The sequence below is a fragment of the Ambystoma mexicanum genome, chromosome 12 (genome assembly GCF_040938575.1).
Source record: "Ambystoma mexicanum isolate Mex_15411 chromosome 12, UKY_AmexF1_1, whole genome shotgun sequence".
In the NCBI taxonomy this organism is placed as follows: domain Eukaryota; kingdom Metazoa; phylum Chordata; class Amphibia; order Caudata; family Ambystomatidae; genus Ambystoma; species Ambystoma mexicanum.
The window spans coordinates 571,406,871-571,422,570 of NC_090936.1; the positions used below are offsets into that span (position 1 = coordinate 571,406,871).

Consider the following 15,700-nt stretch of genomic DNA (forward strand, 5'->3'; position numbering starts at 1 on the left):
ATTCTCTGTCACCATTGGTGTGTTGGTTTCAACCACATTTGTAACATGTCTCCTTCTCTTCTAAATTTCTCGGTAGATTTCATTTTGGAAGCCACCGTGGACATCCTTCTTATCAATGCTACTATGGTGTCCTCATGTTCTTTCTACTTGCACACTCTTAATCTCGGTTGAATCTTGTTTATCCTGTACAGTCTTCATGCATCTATCCCCTAGTTCCATTGTCCCCGCAATCTCTACTGCCTGGTCCAGCATGGTGTCCTTTGCCTGCCACAACCTTTGGTGAATATCGGGGGATCATCGGTGTGGAGTACCATTGGATCTCTTAAGTATTAGTTTGCAAAGCCGGTAAACTTGCATGTTGCCAGCAACCCCCTAAAGGCTGCAATATAGGTATCCTCCGATTCTCCCTTATTCTGCTTTCTGGAGAAGAAATGATACCGCTCTACAACCACATTCATCTTCTTCCCAAAGTGTGTGCTGAGCTTGTGGAGTGAAGTTCCGTAGCGCTCATTGGTACCCGTACTAGCGGAATCTCCTGCTCCTTCATCATTACTCTTATTGGGTACTGTGTGAAAAATCCTGAGCACTTAAGATCCTATGCAATTTAATAGTGGGGCCTCCTTAAGGTCATCTTTGAATTTTGCTCCACCAATGGCAGGCAAATATACCTGGAAAGTATCTACCCACTGCTCCCACAGTGTGGTGGAGCTGCCAGGATTGGCAAGGAATGGCCAGGTAACAGGAGTGTTCTGCATTGTTTCAGTCCCTTTCTCTTTTTTTGTTTTGTTGCTTCAGATGTGTTTATTTTTACATGGCATGTACCTTCCTCTCCCTGGTATTGTCCCTCTGGTATTGTGGGTTTTGTAGTTTCATGTGGTGGGCAGGCGTGTTGCCGCACATTGCAGCGTTGGAAGGCTTTCAATTAGTCATTACGCTCTGTGTTGTCATTGCCGTGACAATCCAACATACAAAAATGGCCACGTCATATTGCAGAGCATTTTAGGGTCCTTTCCTCTATCCTCTCAGTAGGGGGAGTTATGTGCGGGAGTGGGGCGCATATTCTGCAGTTGAAAGATGCTGCTTCGCGCAGTACGTACACGGTTACTTTTTTATAAGGGGGCTGCCCTTCTCCTTATCCCATACCGATTTGGCCAAACGTTCCTGTTCCTCCCCCCTCACCCCTCACGCCTCACCCCTGCCCCCATCCAGGGTGTCCTTCTCTAGAGCGCGTTGGGCAGGCTTTGGGTCCCTGGAGGGTCTCGTCTCGTTTTTCACTTCAGTGCATCCTCGTCAACACTTGCTAAGTTTGCATGCACCAGAGACTGAGTTATATAGTCCAATACTTTATTACGAGAGCCCCCAGCAAGGTGCAGCTCTTTACCAAGGGATCACTGCAACTGACTCTGGTGTCTTTCTTGAATCCCGACGTTCGAGAATAACGCCGGACCATACATCACAGCAGGTAAAATGGAAAGAAATGCCCATTTTTTTTTTTGCGCTGGTCAGCCATGGTGGGGCCCGTGCCGGGCCAGCGTCAGACCAGTGGCATCCAGTGCTGGACTGGCCCACCGGGAAACCGGGACTTCCCCCGGTGGGCCTCGGGGCATAGGGCCTCTTTTCTTGCTTCGGTCTTCGGCAGAAGCATACATAAATCATTAGGTGGACACTGTCCCCCATATTTAGAGGCCATAGTGATGGATGTGTATAATAATAACAAGTAAGACACATCAATCATATTATAAATCATGGATCCGTCCCTGGGACTCGAACTGCAGGCCCCAGGTTAACAGGCAGGGGTCTTCATCACTGCGCCATCACTGCACCTGATGAAATGAGTGAAAACAACAGTCTTAAAGCAGACAGGCCATGCCTGAATCTGCATAGTAACAACAGAAAAGCTTAATTTCATTGGCTGTTTTATCAGCCAATGAAATTTGTTAACACTAATGAGTGCTGTGGGTGGGTGCAGTGGGACGCATTAGGGCCGTAGTGGAGCCACCCGCTTTCATTTTGTGCGGCCGGGTGTGCAGATGATCGTCCGGCCAATGTCTGGCAGTGGCAATGAGCCAGGGTGTGTGGCAGAGGCATATACTGCAGTAAGGTAGGTTTGTAAACTTTTTTTAAACCGTAAAGTATGTATGCAATAAAGAGTATTAACTTTTGTTTTAAACTAGTTTTGCCACTAAATATATGAACATAACATTGTTACAGGCAGCTCTTGGAACCGCAATGGATGCGGCATGTAGCGCTTATTAAAATGGTTGTTAATTATCTTTCTTAACGTCGCTCGGGCGGCCCGCGCCCCCTGTGGTAGAGCCAATGAGAGGCCAAACCACAATTGCACCGGTGTGTCTGTACCCCTTAACTGAAACTTGCATAGGCGGCTCCCCTGTTGCCTTTGGAGCTGTCATAACTCAATCAGCCGTATAACGCTGCTCACAGCACCTCGCGTGCACGTATTGAACATGTCAAGGCCCAGGGCTGCTGGGGGAATTATGCTTATCCCGCCTGACGGCTCCCAACACTGCCCGATATCTATGGCAGATTTTACGTGTATGATATGTATCCCCTAAATGTAATTAGAGGCATGTTTGCTTGTGATGCATCAGAGTGGCCCAGAGCTGCTTCTGATTAAGGCATTGATACTCGCCCAGTGCCAACTTCAGTATAGGCTGTGACAGGCTGCACAATCACTCAAGTGACACAGCTCAACCCGCCTGTCCACACGGATCATAGGAAATAGTCACTTTTGTTAATCTGCCCAACTAGGCTGACTGTGGTCCAAGTTTGCTAAATTAACCGAAGGGCTGTGGATTAAAGTGAAACAGATCGTCAAGCAACAAGCAGTGAGTGACTTGGCATTACACTGGCTATACAGTCTCCGGCTCTGAACGCAAGTAGCACGTTTACTGGCACAAAAATATATCTAAATAGAAGTGGGTGTCGCCGTGTCAAGCAGGATGGCAGCCCCCTGTGACCATACGGGGTCTGCAGGATTCTGCTGGCCGAAGTACCCCTCAATTTAAGGTGATCACCAAACCGAGGACTGCCCCAGAGGACCACGCACAGTGGGGTGCCGGAAACCGCCAGGTAGGTGAGTCTAAGCGAGTGGGGATTCCCCGGTCTGTTGCCGGTGGGGGCGGAAGAAGGGAGGGCATTTGGGACTCCTTGCCATAAGAGGGAATGGGGTTGACCCCGGGGAAGAGATGCGCGTGCGTGGGGGCTGGGGAGGGACACAATTGGGAGCCCTAATCCCAGCATCTATTATTGCCCTGCATGGTGTGATCCTGGGCGATCTGCTGATCCCTCTGAGCCGTTTTTATCCTCAGGCAAACCCGAGAGTGCCTAAAAGCAGCTCCAACTAACTGGGCGCATACAGGGAAGTCCGGAAGCAGAGTAATATCACCCCCATCCTGCGTGCCAAGCGCAACATCTCTCCATGAAATGCTGCAAGTCTCTCTCACTCCCAGGAAAGAGCTCCACGTCCCTCTCACTCCCTGGAATGAGCGCCCTGCCGCTCTCACTCCCTGGAATGAACATGACGCCCATTGCTTCCTGTAATGGGCCCCATGTGTCCCTCACTCCCCTCTGTGAGTCGTTCTGTCATCCACTGTTTACATTTTGAAATTGAAAAAAGTGAGAGGGCGCTTTGAGGTTGTTGTGAGGGCTCCTAGGACTTGTAATGGGACCACGAGCAAAGGGAAGGGATGCCAGGCTGCCAGCCACCTGCCTAGTTATTCTTGTGTCCCTGGGCAGTATCAACCAGCTTCACCGGGGCGCGGGGCCCCACCTGGCCACAGCTCACCCATCTGGCGCTCATCTGAGCCTGGGAGCCTGGTGGAGGGCTGGCCTTGACCCCCGGCAGACACCAAAGGGGTCATGTTTCTGAAATGTGTACATTGCATGGAGGGGAAGCCCGAAGTGTGCACTTACACACTTGCGTGCAGTGTTCGTTGTTTGCACTGTGAAGTGGCAGATCCAGGGTCATACTGCAAGGAAGTGCAAACATATGCGTGTGAAATGCAGTTACAAATGTTCCTAAGCAGGGGCGAAACACAACCTACATTTCGGCTGGGGGAGGGGGAGGGGCGACTCCTTCAAATATTGGGAGAGGGGCTGACTTCAGAGATGAGGGAGGGGCAAACGTATTTGTGTGGGGGGCATCTAACTTCTGTGTGCATTCTAATGAGACTATTTGTTTGCAGCTTCAATGTTACAATCAGTTAACTCTCTCCTTTAAGTCTGGAACCACACACTTAAGGACTGCTTTGAGAATGAGCGGTCTCCTCTCCCGTGGTATGCAAGTACTAACCCCACATCACGATTTCAGTTGCCTAACACTGTATGCATATGAATGCAGGTATAACATTTCGGGGGCTAGCATGCAGGGTCACCCCGTTTTGTGAGCCCACGCCTAAGAGATGTTGGTTGTTTTGCCACTTGGAGTGGGAAAAGTGGTGATGAAACAGGTGTACCACTTTACACCTGTTTTGCCACCACATTTTGCGCTACAGGGGATTCGAAATTCACCCCCGTAGGTTGTGTATGACGTATAACCTAACGTAGTTGGACAGAACCACAGAGAGGTCCACTGACATAGAGCAGGAAGAGCTGGGGTGGGGGCAGTCGGAGCAAACCTGGAGACTAAACAAGAGAATTTTAAGCAAATAAAAAATGGTACTGCAAGGTATGGTGAGTGTTTTTCACTCTGCTTTGGAAAAAGTGTAAAGGTCTACCGTTGGAATTCACTTCGACAGAATTACTTCTTGCGGAAGTAAATGTAAACACATTGGGCCTGATTCGTGGAATTTTTTGCACTGCTGAAAATTGACTACACTGCTGAAAAGTGATTTTGTACTGGCAACACAATCCCTGATTCATTGAACTGTGCAAAAGTGTATTTTTGCAGTGCAAAGTCCGTGCAACGTCAGTGCATAGTCATTTTTGCAGTACAAATTGACTTTGCGCAGACTTTGCACTGCAAGAATACACTTGGCACAGTTCCATGAATCATTGTTTGTGTCAGCAGTGCAAAGTCACTTTTCAGCAGTGCAAAGTCACTTTGAACCGTGCAAAAAATTCCACGAATCGGGCCCATTGTGTATAGACACATTATCAAAACCCAATAAATAAATATACCTGTTTTTGATGGGCTAGGAGTTATGGCGGGATATGAGGGGCTAGGAGTGGTCGTGGGGGAGGTAAAGGGATATGGGAGAAGTAATTCTGTCGCATTGAATTGAGTAATTTCGATAAAACAGTGTAGGACCACTATACTTGCCTTCTACAAATCCCAATTGCAGGCCACATTTACAATCGATTTCTAGGGAATGACGGTTGCTTCCACCAGGTGGTAAATCTAGGTGGGTTGCACAGCAGGCATTACCGCCAGCTTGAAAATCACATGCTGGCGGCAAACCGGGCAGCTTTGCAAGATCTACAAACAAGAAATTATCAAAATAATGCTATAATGACTGCCCCTAAACTGGAAGAAACACTTTAAGAAAGGCCTAAAACACTTGAATAGCATGCACAACACTGTTGACCACAAATATCATTCTTCTGAAACTGCATTTCCAGAAATCAGAAATCCTCAGAGCTCTGGGAAATCTGCTTCTTACTTTCTTTTGCCTTCTTTACGTTTGAAGCCCTCAATGGTGCATGTGAGTTTAGGGCATCACGGGGGTCTGGTGTACTCAGTCCTTCTTTCTAGGGTAGGGTGTGGGGTGTAACACTTCATATTTTGGGAACAGGGTTAACTTCAGAGAATGTGTGGGGTTGGGCGGGGGAGCGTGCGTGGGGGCATTTAACTTCTTTACACAATCTAATGAGGCTGTTCTGGTGCAGCTTCAAAGTTGTGGTCTGAAACCAGACTCTTAAGGACTGCTTTAAGAATGAGCTGTCGCCTCCCCGTCCACCCTTTCAATCATTCCCCTGTCAATGTTCCATTGGCAGCAGCCAGTGAATTGGCTTAAAGGGTAGTGAGATGTGGTTGCATTCTGGGAAGGCGAGGGATTGACAGGCAGTCGGATTTTGTAATCACTGCATTTCTTACTTTCCTTCATTCAGTGGTAAATGTATCTTTGGAAGTAGGCATTGAAAATTCACCGATGTTGCCCCCAATTTGGAATGATTATTCCAGGAATGAAATTATCGTGCCTTTATAACAGTACATGCACATGCAGTGCATGAATGTGCTTTAGGGCGGGAGTTATGGGTTGCAGGGCAGATGCATGGGATGAAGGAGGGTGGCAGGCAGGGGAAGAAGTAAAGCCAAGAGGGAAGCAAAGAGGTGCGAGTATTGGAGGGCAACTGAAGTGAACCTGGGCAAGATTGAAGTTATTCAGACTGATATTGCACTCGTGGTTTGTCCCTCTATCATTGAAGATAATCTTTGTTTGATCATGAACTTATTTAAAACATATCTTTTTACCCCATATATGTTTAAAACCTGATTTGTATGCACTCATTTTGACTAACTTTATTCAACATTTTCTTATGGGGCCACTTTGAAAAAAATGTCCAGGGCCACTTTTGGTTCCCAGTCCAGCCCTGGTGGCATCCAGGGGTACCGGCCTGAAAGGAGGGTCGGCTGGAGCCCCCGTTGGAGCCTGTGCCGGCCTGGGCCTCGCCTGGCTCACACACTGCTATGATAGAGGTTTGTGAGAGTTAGCCAAGATGGGAGGTTGAAACGCGCACAGAAGTGGGGGGGGGGGGTGGTGGTGTCAATGACCACAGAGTGGGGATTGTAACAGACACTGGTAGACCTAAGGAACACACAAATAGACCATTTTTGACTAAGCTCATGATCGGGGTCAGCTGGAGGTGGCAAACCAGCACAAACAGAATCAGGATCACAAACAGACTACTGCAATCTATGGCGTGTTACACACACCCCCCCCCCCCCCCCGCCACCCCCACCCCCACCAAGCTCTCTGCCAGAACACCGTTGACAGCGTTTCATATTTTCAAATTATTTGTGCAGGCCTTCAGAAGGGCAATGATTTATTTTGAAATGGTTTGAAATGTATGGCAGTCACGTTTGGGACGTCGTCATTTCATACAGTCAAACAACTTAAAAAGGTATCGAAAAACAGCGAACTAATTATTCAAGAAACGTGTTTATGTTTTCACAAATGCCTATTTCATAGGGACCATTCCAACTGCAAATTGCATTGTTATTACTGCATGACGTGAATGTGGTGTGTTTCACCACGTGTTTGGGTACCAAGCTTCCGGATATTCCAAAGGAGGCTAGCAAAGGATTGTTAGCCTGGGAGGAAGAAAGGAAGGAAAGGGCCTGGGCGAAGGAAGAGGGAGTTACAAGGTGAGGATTTAGATCTTAGAAGCTGCACAGAAGAAGTTATCTTGAAGAACTCGGGTGGACGGTGGTAGCCTGCGAGTCTGAAGAACCATAGTAATGGGGAAACTGAGGCTCTCTAGGCCAGTGGGTAATGTGTGAATTTCTGAAAAAAGGATAGGGGACGAGGGGCCTTGCTTGGCGCAGTGAGTCGAGTACACAATGCGAAACACTCTGAATTGTGTTAATTTTGGCACAGGAAGGCCTTGGCCAGCATTGCAAGGCATGTGCTGCTGGGCCTTGGTCCCCAATACTAGAGTGAGATTGGCCGCAGCATTTTGATGCCTCGGTCCTTTGCTCACCAATCTCCATTCAAGGTGCACCGGGTGAGAAATCTCCCTAGTGGATTTTGAGGTTCCTGATCACGCTAAGGTTATCCTCTCCTTAATAAAAGGGTACCCCTCAGCTCTCCAAGGTTTCCTGACAAAAGCCTGCTCTGCATTCATGGTCACCAAGCAGCCATTTCTACCTTCGAGGAGTTTAACGATTTTTCACTTTCAAGATCCTGGTTTCGAACTTTGGCTGCTAGAATAGACTCTCACTTGATTAGGAAACCGTTAGACCCAACCAATAGAAAATCCTTCAACTATCAATGTCCATTTAAGTAGGGACACTCATCGGGGTGCGCATGCACCCTACATAATCATTTCCTTTATCACAGTTTCATCAGGATCTTGTCAAATCTAGAATCAAGTCCCTGTTCCATCATCAATACAAAAAGGGTTTCACAAGGAACCTCTGTCGGAATATCCATTTGCCATGTAAACACCCACAAAGTTGCTCAGCAATATACATGGGCCACCGCTCCAAATGTTTGCTGACCAGCGAATACTGGTGGGTCACTTAAGAGGACCCCCCCTAGCAAAACGCCCCGATAAGGCATCCTTGTGATGCCCTCCAGTTGCCATAGCACCTCAGAGAGCCCAATATTCTCAGGCGCAAGTAAGGCAGTGAGGTAGGTCACATGACCCTCTGGGGAATTACAGAATGCTGCTTTCCTCCCCCCTCACAGAACTCTGTGAATTTAAAATCTTTGCGGACACATTTCTAGAAAAGTATGAGTTTGTGGGACCTGTAATTACCTTCGAAATGCAAGTGGTTCAAATTATCCCCAAACGGGTTCACCCAGGCCTAAGATTTACCTTAAGATGAAGTGTATTGCAGGCACAATATTGCACATGTCCTACTCCGACTGCCATCAATTGCAATGTTCATTCTTCATTCCTGATAAAGGTCGACTGCAGGGGTCTGCAACCCGTGTCTCTCCAGATGGTCTTTCACCAATGACTATTGTGGCTAGGGTTAATTGAAGTTGACGTCCACATTTTATTTTTTATTATGCATTTATATTGCGCCGAAGCCCGCAGACAACCAGGGCGCATTTAGACAAGGAACCACATAACAGAACCGAGACAGCTGGGTACTATTTGATCCTCCTGGAAAACTGCAACTGCTGTCTAAGACAGCTAAGTAGTTACTTTCTGATCTGATTGCCCTCGGCAGTCCTTCCATGCTTGGGCAGCTTTTACTGGGCATGATCTGCCTAGCCCATTTGAGCACTTGAATGTTGGGCAAACAATCTGACCCTTAGATTCAGATCTCGAGGAATGGTCAGGTATGCATTGAGATATGTGTTCCTTTGGGTAGGCAGGGGACTGACCATGGAGACATCGGTGGACTATGGTCATAGACTTGAACCTTATCGGCTCCTTGATTGTCAGCCAGTGCATGGGTCTTCTATTTGAGGTAATATGCTCTCTTCTGGTTTTCTTCCTGACAGTCTCACTGCACTGTTCAGAATAATCTGCTATCTTGCAATGCACCTTTTGTTTGCTCCTAACATTAGTGGATTTCCATAGTCTAACCTAGATAGAATAGTAGCCCCGACTATCTTAACACTGCTCTATTCGCTCAAGAATGGTCCGATATGAATGAGCAGACGTAGATAGTATTGGCAACTTCTGTTCATATTGATCACATGACACCCTGCGTTTAGTGATGCCTCCAGGGTAATGTTGCAGCAAAACAATTACTTTTGTAAAGCGTTCCGCTTGAGATGCTTTATATGGTGATGGAATTTAGCGTGAGATGCTGCATTTGGTGATCTGAGAAGTCATTTATAACGCACCTGTACTCAAGTATTACTAGGCGTGCCAAGACAAGGAAGGAAAGGGGGGGCAGAGGAAGGATAAAAACTATATTGCTAGGCCTTGTGTCATTTAGAACGCACACATGCGGGGGGTGGAGAAGTTTCAGGGGGAGGGGAGAGTGCAAAGTAACTAGTAAGTGCAGCCGGGACGTGGTACCGAAGTGCAGAGAGTTCAGGGATTGCCCATAAGTAGATGGGAGGCCCAGAGGCGGTGCAGGGGCAACCAGTCGTGCAGGAGTGTGGTCCCGTAAGTTCAGTGGGTAGCCAGGTAAGCAGTATACACAACAGACAGGGACATCAGCAAAGGAGAGGGGGAGAGAGCGAGAGAGAGAGAGCGAGAACGCAAGTGAAAAGGAAGATCTTGCATTTCTTCCGGAACCGTAGGTGATCCTGCTCAAGTTTGACAGAGGCAGGGAGGCTATTCCAGAGACAGGCCCCAGCCGAAGACCAAGATCTACCCCCCCCCCACTCTCTGCCTGGAGAAGCGTCTGACCCTCAGAGTTGGAGGTGGATGAGGGGAAGGCTCAAGAACGAAGATGCTTAGGAAGAAAAGTTTGGATATAGTGTGGTTCCCGGCCCCAAAAAGCCTTGTGGACGATGCACAGGGTCTTGAACTTGATCCTCACATCCAAAGGGAGCCAGTGGAGAGATGTCAGGCCTGGAGATATACAGTCCCTGGGCTTGAGACCAAGGACAAATCTTGCTGTTCTGGATAAGCAAAAAATAGTCCATAGGCACCCCTCTGCGCCCCATGGACCTGTTCTTTGGGAAGGTACCCACTCGGGAGTCAGCAGCCACACTTTAGCTCACTGTACCTTTCACAGATGGGAAGTATCCATTTACATATCAGTCTTTGTCCCGCCCACAATGGGCAGTCCAGCACCAAAATGCTATGGCAATTCCCTTCTGAACAAGAGTACCAACAGCAACCCCATACACGTGTTTCAGCCTTGTTGGGCCTCATCACTGAGGTCGAGCTGTGCCTCTCTGAGCACAGTGAGCAAGGGGTCCACGCCTGGATGACCCTAGGAAACATAAGGTGACTAAAGCCAAGTCCCTTAAATAATAAAAAAATAGTCTATTGGCGCCCCTCTGCGAGAACGAGCATGGCCCATTGACCTGTTCTTTGGGAAGGTACCCACTCGGGAGTCTGCAGCCACACTGTTCTGGATAAGGTATAAAGGGCGAAGATTAGGGGCAGGCATATTCGGAAAGAGGCTGTAGCAGTAGTCCAGCCTAGAGAGGACCAGGGCTCTGGAGACAGTGAGCTTCAGGGGGAAGTGAGAAAAGGAAGAATACCTCAGAGAAAGTGCAGATGATAGTGTGACTTCTTCGAGACATCAGAGTTGCATGGAGAGAGGATGGAGTCTAAGATGATCCCAAGTTTCTTAGCCTCACTGGAAGGAGCAGGTAGAGGGCCCAGGTTGATACCCAGAGCGATAGAGCGGGAAGGCGGGAGCAGAAGCCCCAATGAAGAGGATCTCAGTCTTACTGGCATTGAGGCAGAGATCGTTGGCTGCACACCATTCCTGAATTGTGGACAGATAGTCTGGTATGAGAGAAGGAGCAGTAGAGGCTATGGGGAGCCGGAAGGAGAGCAGGGGGTCATCTGCATGAGACTGAAAGTTAGAACAGAGGGTAGAGATGCGTTGTGGGCCAGAGGTGCCAGGTAGTGGTTAAATAGCCAGGGAGAGAGATTAGACCCCTCAGGAGAGAGAGAGAGAGAGAGAGAGAGAGAGAGAGAGAGAGAGATTAGACCCCTCGGGACCGAGAAAGAGAAAGACAAAGACAAAGACAAAGACAAAGAGAGAGAGAGAGAGAGAGAGAGATTAGACCCCTCGGGAACGAGAAAGAGAGAGACAGAGACAGAGACAGAGAGAGGGTTAGAGTCAAGATTGAAGAGCAAGTCTTTACAGGTGTTCAGAAAAGCAGTCTGTGTTTCTGGCTGCTCCGAAACCAGATTGGTGGTCATGGAGGCAACCAACAGATTCAGTATGTAGATTAGGCTTGGAGATGCTGGTTTTTCCAGGAGTTTGCCTAGGAAAGGAGTGATGGAGATCAGGCAGTAGTTTGACGGCCAGTAAGAATCGGCAGAAAGCTTCTTAAGAAGGGGGTGCACAAGAGAGTGCTTAAGGGGGGAGGGGAAGGTTCCAGTGGAAAACAGGTGATTGCAGAAATCAGCCAAGGCTGGAGCAAGGGTGTCAATGGGGTCCTTAATGGTTCTGGAGGAGCAGGGGAGCCCCTGCTTTGGCGAGACTTTCATAGAGCAGACTTGTCTAGAAACATCATCAGGAATGAACATGGGGAAGGAGGAGAAGCAGCCAGAGAGGGGCCTGGATTGTTAGAGGGAGAGGAAGAGAAGGTAGAGGAAGAGCAAGTGGACAGGATGTCCTGAGTTTTAGTGGTGAAATGCGATGCCAAGGCCGTGCAAAGTGGCCTGGGAGGGCCCAGGAGAGGTGGAGACTGCAGCAGGATTGGCCAGCTCCTTGCAGATTTTGAAAAGTTTGGCCAAGTTGTCAGAGGCTGCAGAGATCCAGGCATGGATGCAGGCTCTCTTAGGGAGGTCAGAGAGTCTGTCTTGCCTTTGGAGCAGGCTGCAGGCACAGTTTGTAAAAACAAGCTTTATGTGATTTTTAATTATGCAAATTAGGCGCATTAGTATTTTGAGGTGCAGAAATGGCACACACCAGTGAATTATATATCAAAGCATCCACAAGTACTAGTTGGTCACTTTGAAATGGGAAAATAATTTGAATATACAAATAGAAGTGATTTAAATGGAAAAATCTACAGTCAATAACCATTTGTGCTATTATAGTGAAAATTGTGTGGTCTGATTCGTGCCAGAGAGGGAGAAATCTGATGAGCCAATTGGTAAAGTGGTCATGCGTGGAAATTGCTATTTCAGAATATTGAATTGTATAATGCAATAAACCCCCTCTGATGACATCACATTAAATGGAAGGGAAACTGGGTTTAGATGTTACTGCCATCAGACTGCCCTCCAATATGCCCAATGACTTTGGAGGGGTATGGCCACTGTGATGTCACTTTTGGAACACTGTCCAATACCATACATTGATCAATTAGGTTGGAGAAAGAATATAAACGTAGGGAATATTAAAGTAAGGGAATATTTCAGAAGTTTATGTGCATCTGGAAAAATACTTATTTTATAGACTCTGCTCAATGGTGCATCTACAGCGAGATCCTCTCTCTGCATTAGGACATCTAGCGCAGAAGAATTATTGGGGTTTTAAATGGATATCTCACTGGGTGCATACCTAGAAATAAAATGTATAAATTGATGGAATTCCTGGGTATACCATCAAGCAGAATATTTTTCTTAAAGGTAAGTTGTTCCAGACAAAAGGGAGAGGGCTATTGCTCGCAACCCATTCTCTCTCTAAGGTGCCCGTTGAAAGTGGCACGCTTTTACATGACACACGCAGACACACACGCAGACACGCAGACACACACACACACACTCCCCCCCCCCCCCTTCCCTCCCACACTACATACAGGAAGGGTCAGTAGTTATTGAAATTGAGTTTTTAAAATGCGGACATGTCCATTGAGTAAGGGAGTGGTATTGTGAATAAAGGGGAAGTCGAGAGAATTGAATAGGCAGGAATACTTCAAACTAATTTGTTGTTTTTCACAAGTGGAAGATTCCTTCTGGACTCTCATGCATTCAATCCTTGGTGCATGCACGCGCAGGGTGAATTACCTAAGGTGATATTTTGCAAAAGTCTATTTCTATAACAGTAGTTTTGAAAATTTAGGTGACTAGACTGTTGATTATTTTTCATCATTAGATTAGCATCCATGGATGTACAACTTGTTTTTCTTTAAAGTGATTCAATCATTTGGTTAATAAACATACCTTCTTGGCAACCCTGTGATTTCCTTGTCCCGAAAAAGAGGAGGGAGTCTTTAAAGAATCAATGATATTAAATTGGGGGTCCCAGATTCATAAAAGAACTTTATTAAATAAAGGAAAATGGTGTGTGCCTAGTTTGGCGTGGGTGGAAAGTTCCCTTCAATAAGATGTCACCCCATTAAAACATCCCACACACACTAGCTGACCACATCACGGGCTCAAGTGATGCTTCATTACTTAGTTTCTTCTTTAGTTTGAAGCACTTGACATCCTAGTTTAAGGTTACCTCTGTAAGCCACCCATTTTCTTAGAAACATTTTGTTTGTTTGTTTTGTCCCTGGTTTATGTCTAAATTGTTAACACGTTCATAAAACAATCTCATTACATGGCTCACTAATTGTTCTCATCTTTATGCTATTGTACAAACACCCTTCGTGGAAATGCTTCCACCATCTGTAAATGTGTTACTGGAAGCCATTTCTGCTTCAAATCAACATCTCTGTTCTTCAAATAAACACACATAAAATGCAAGAATCATTCCAATCTACCAAAGTCGATTTGGTAGCAGACACCAATAATTTATTTTACTATCCGACAGAATCAACAGTACTGGTAATCAATGCGTGAACAGATTATCTGTGTGTGGCCTGAGACAAACAAATCCTCGAGAATTGCCCGAGCATTGACACCCACAAGAACAAGTTCATTTCCAAATGAAAAAGGAAGCCATTGTGTTGCTTATGGGGTGCAAATATTGCCACAGGTCATTGAACATCAGTGTATGGTCATAACCGACAACACGCCTCTCATGCCCATCGTTAAATGATCAGCACCACACCCTTTGATGTGCATGAAAAAGTGATTTTACAATTTCAGGACTATGACTTTGAATTCTCCCTTCACCGAGGTGTACATAACTCGTCCTGTTACTTATTGGGCCACCACTGAAAGCCCACAAAGCACAGTAGGCAGCCACAAGTTGAAAGAAGTCATGGAGCTAGCCATCAGTGTGAAGAAATAGAAAGGCGTCCGAAAACAAGGAGTGTATTTTGTGCATTGAAAGTGCACTTGCCAATGTCAAATTTGATAGCTGTCTCAAAGCCCTTTGCCAGTAAATGGAAGCACCCAGAGTGGTCCTCGAAGGAAAACTCATGCACACAGTCTCAAAGCCATTCACCTTTGTAACAAAGAAAACGATTAAATAGTCACAGTGTACGGAGCGCCTTGAGGTAGAGAAATTGCAAATTCAAAGGCCCAGAGAAAGTCTCCCCGCAAGATGTGCTTTCCAGTGACTGATACAGTGTTACCTTACCACTGCTTTATTTCGAAGCAACATTTACACTGGTGAGTGAAACAATGTTGCCAATTCATTGTCTACTGACGGGTTCAATTAAGCAATAAGACACGAGCAGGGGAGGCATTAGCACTTCCGGTAATGCCCCAGGGCCCATAAATTACAGGCCAGAGAGTGAAGCCAAAGTGATAATGCTGCCCCTGCTCGTGGCTTATTGCTATTGGTACTCCAGCCCATAGGATAGGGGTACTAAAAGCATTTTTGTTCTGTTGCAAAACGCTCCGGCGTTCGCAACTGGCAAAAATAATTCAAAAATGGCTGCCGGGGAAAGGGAAAACAAAGTCTGTTTTCCCTTTAAAAAAAAAAAGAAAAAAAAAAGAAAATTAAAAAAATGGCTGCCATGGAAAGGAAAGAAAGGGCTATGTGTAGTGCCTTCTTCCTTTCCAAAGCGGCCTGTCGATGATCGCGAGCGAACGCGCTGGAGACAGAAGTGTTTCCAGTGCGTCCCCTCCCGAAAAGCAGGTAAATGTAGGGGGACCGAGGGAAGGAAGGAAATGTGGGGGAGAGGGGAGGAGGGGTTAGAAGCATTTGCCTCATTCCCTGGAAAGGGGAGATGGTGGCCGCCAGCCCTGAGGCAGCTCAGGGCGGCAGGATTACCATCTGGTAACGCCCACGTTTTCAGCCTCTCCATTGGCTGGGAGGCCACCACACCCCCGCTCACTGGGTACTAATTGTCAGTGATAAACAGCTGCATGTTCACAGAAGAGAAACACTCCTTTCACAAAAATGGAGGATTCAGACATGCTTTTAAATGATGTACCTGCTTTAGTTTCATGCCCTGAGAAAGCAGAAGAATGAAGCACATTTCAGGCAGTGATCTGCAACAGGAGAGGGTCAAAAGGGCAAATAACTGCTTGGTCTGTCCCCTAAAACTCAGATAATACCCAGGGGTGTAAGTTGCAGCCAGCCGCTCACAACCCATCACAAATTCCAGGTACTAAGTGCAAACCCTTA

The 15,700-nt window shown here is 46.9% G+C and overlaps 1 protein-coding gene across 1 annotated transcript in view; it reads right to left on the minus strand.

The window, feature by feature from the left end:
- TMEM132A (transmembrane protein 132A) overlaps positions 1-15,700 on the minus strand; it is a 238,667-nt gene that overhangs the window by 148,868 nt on the left and 74,099 nt on the right. The window lies entirely within an intron of this gene.